This window comes from Adiantum capillus-veneris, chromosome 27, assembly GCF_014529385.1.
Source record: "Adiantum capillus-veneris isolate H3 chromosome 27, ASM1452938v2, whole genome shotgun sequence".
Taxonomy (NCBI): Eukaryota; Viridiplantae; Streptophyta; class Polypodiopsida; order Polypodiales; family Pteridaceae; genus Adiantum; species Adiantum capillus-veneris.
Genome location: NC_140957.1, coordinates 43,374,169 through 43,378,080, shown reverse-complemented (window position 1 = coordinate 43,378,080; position 3,912 = coordinate 43,374,169).

The following is a 3,912-nucleotide window of genomic DNA, read 5'->3' as shown; positions in this document are numbered from 1 at the left end:
ACTGAGAGAGTAATATTTAGTGTGCAATGGAAAGATAGATAGCCCTAAAGTGATGAGCGTATATACAATGCTCGGGGGAAAAAACCTTCTAAAGAGGGAAAAAATGTCCCGGCGATCTTATTGTGTTCACACACATCACTACCATATGTATATGGTAACAAATCCCCCCTCGAGTGATTCGGTGAACGAGAGCTGGCACATGAGTAAAGGAAAGTGCCATGCCCTGAGGACATGATCAATCCACAAAGGGGAGTAAGCCCAAAGCTTTGTGAAAAGCTTCAAGCTTCTCACGAGACAATGCCTTTGTGAAAAAATCTGCAAGGTTGTCCTGTATTGGCACATAAGCCAAGTTGATCTCTCCTGCTAAGAGCCTCTCCCTGACATAGTGGTAATGCACCTCAATGTGCTTTGTGCGAGCATGAAAAACTGGGTTCCTCGCAACTACCAATGCGCTCTCACTGTCAGTGTAGATAGTGTTGGCAGTGTCTTGTCCAACACCCAGATTAGCCATAAAACGTCTGCGTCATACACACTCAACCGTAGCTGTGAAGACTGCCCTATACTCAGCCTCACAACTCGAAGTGGCCACAGTAGGTTGCTTCTTGCTCAACCATGATATACATGAATTTCCAAGCATGAAACAAAAACCACTTGTGGACACTCGCGTGTCAAAACAACCAACCCAATCTAAATCCAAAAAAGCATGTAAGTCTGGCGGCAATGATCCCTTGGGATAAAACAAGCCAAGATGTAAAGTGCCACTAAGGTAGCGGAAAATCCTCTTGACAGTCTGTCAATGCTTAGACCCTGGGCTATGCATAAATCTGCTGACTTGTGAGACTGCAAACTGAATATCTGATCTCGTGTTGCATACATAAATGAGGCAGCCAACAGCAGTTTGATAAAGAGTGACATCAGCAGGATCGCCAGCATCATGTAGACTCAACTTCAAACCCGTTTCCATGGGAGTGGCAATAGGTTTGCAATCCTCAAGTCCAAACTTAAATAGCAATGTCTCTATGTAACCTTTCTGACACAAGGCAAAACCACCATCACACTGCTTAAACTGTATACCCAAGTAATGATGCAATAGCCCCAAATCTTTCATCTTGAAAGTAGCATTCAAATCAGCAATATGTCTCTCATTTGGTCGAGTGATCAACAAATCATCAACATAAAGAACCACAATGAGACGTACATCACCCTCACGCTTTACATACGATGTGCTTTCTGTTGGACTGTTACGAAAGCCTTGTTTGACCAAATGAGTGTTAGCTTTCTCATACCAAGCACGAGGAGATTGCTTCAACCCATACAAAGCCTTGTTACATTTGTACAATTTGTCCCCTTGTCCTTTTATGACAAAACCGCAAGGGTGCGTTACATAAACTTCCTCAAATATGTCACCATTCAAGAAAGCAGTAACAATGTCTAATTGATGTACATCCCAACCAAATTGAGTTGCCAATGCACATAGAAAACGCACAGTAGTCATACGACAAGTGGGAGCAAAAGTCTCTTCATAATCTATGCCTTTTTGCTGTGCATAACCCTTTGCAACAAGTCAAGCCTTATGGCGATCGATCTCACCATCCGGCTTGCATTTCAACTTGTAAACCCACTTCGTACCAATGGCCTTTTTGCCAGGAGGCAAATCACATAAAGTCCAAGTGTCATTTTCTATGAGTGCATCATATTCTGATTGCATGGCAGCCATCCAATTTTCTAAATTCTGTGCTTCATCAAAAGACAGAGGCTCCTCAACATCATGTAAGCTAGAAACAGCCAAAGCATAACAATCCGATGCATAGGATGCATGGCGAGAGCCTGAACGAGTACGACTAGACAAAGGTGCATCCTATTTACTGTCACGCAAAGTGTGCACCAACCATTTTGGCATACCTCTAGCTTGCTCATTTTTAGCACTTTCCTCATTAAGTACATCATGTACATCTGCATCAGTAATAGGCTGGTCTATAACATTTTCAGAAACCCCCATAGGCTGTACATTTGCCTCATTGGAACTTACATTCGTATTTCCACCACTCAAAAGAGGCAACAAAGTGTCATAAATGTCCTATGAGCTTACATTATTGTCTCTAGTACATGACAGCAAGGGATGAACAGAATCTTCCACAAACACTACATCCCGAGAAACTAGAATACATTTTGTTTGCGGATGATACAACCTGTAACCTTTGCTTTCAGCACTATAACCAACAAAAATACATTTGACAGCCTTATCATCCAATTTTTTGCATTGCACTTGTGGCACCAAAGCATATGCCAAACAGCCAAAAACACGCATGTGCTCAATAGAAGGCTTTCTATCATGCCATGCTTCGTATGGAGTAATAGACTGCAAAGCTTTCGTAGGCCACCTGTTAAGTACATGAGTGGCACACATGATGGCCTCAAGCCAAAAAGAATGCGGCAAAGCTTGACTTTTGACCATACATCATGCCATTTCTGTCAATGACCTGTTTTTCCTCTCAGCAACACCATTTTGCTGAGGTGTATAAGGCACTGTACATTGGTGTTTTATCCCATGACTAGCCAGAAGTGCATTAAATTCATGAGACATATACTCCCCCCCTCGATCAGAACGGAGGGTGCCCATAGTACATTTTGAGACATTTTCAGCCATAGCCAAAAATTGTTTGAAGCACATAAAAACTTCGGACTTCGCTTTAAGGGAAAATACCCATGCATGCCTGGAGTAATCATCAATGAAAGTCACGAAGTATAGGTAATTTTCCAAGGACGGAGTTTGCATGGGCCCACAAACATCACTATGCACAAGCTGCAACCTGCATGCGGCCCGAACTGAACCATCCTTTGGAAACTTAGAACGCTGCATCTTACCCAAAATACAGCCTTCACAAACATGTTTGACAGGTGCTTCAAGAGGCGGCAAAGAAGCAACCATATCAGATTTCTGCAAACGCAGAAAACTGGAAAAATTCACATGACCAAAACGTGCATGCCAAAGTTTTGCATCTGAAATAGCCCTTGAATCTGCAACAGCATTGGCAAAATTTTGTCCACACTTGTCATACAAAGTGAGCTTATATAGCCCACGGCACAAAGGGGCAGATGCAACAATTTCATCACCAAAACTAAGATCATGAACTGTATATCTGTCATCCACAAATTTGACTACAAGTCCAAGTCTAGCAAGTGCAGATATAGACAAGAGATTCTTCTTGATCCCAAGTACATAAAGTGCATCAACAAGTGTGAAGAAACTGCCATTAGCAGCAGTGAGCACAATCTTTCCAACTCCCTGAACTGGATAAGAGGCGTTGTTGGCACAAGTGACTGAATTCCCATGAGGGACACACTCAAGAGAGGTAAACAATTCACGATGTGAGGTAATGTGCTTTGTAGCACCACTGTCGAAATACCACACATGTGAATCTGCAGCAACTGACAAGCATGCATCATGGACAACAGGATTGTAAGTGCACTTTGCGCTAAAAGCCCATTCTGCATCAACATCAACATTACAGTCTCCTTTCACAGAAGACTCAACAATGGCTGCATTTGTAGTGGAACCAGCATTTGCAGTGGAACCACCCTCTTTCTTCTTAGCCTCTTTTGCCTTCAACTTAGGACACTGCTTGATCAAGTGATCATTAGCTTTACAATAATGGCAACGCATCTTCTTTTTGCCCTTATCACCAGAATTGCCAGACGAAGTGCTGCCAGCAGAAGCATTGGGAACAGAAGTTTTGCCACTCACACAGAACCATAAGAAGTGGCTGCATTGCTGTTACCACCCTTTCTTTTAGAAGCAATAAAAGCATGTTCAACTGCACGCTGTCTAGTCCTGTTTTTTTTCGAAAGTGACTATTGCAACAGCAATGTGCGCAATGCATCAAACTTGACAACTTCTGGATTTGCTTGGGT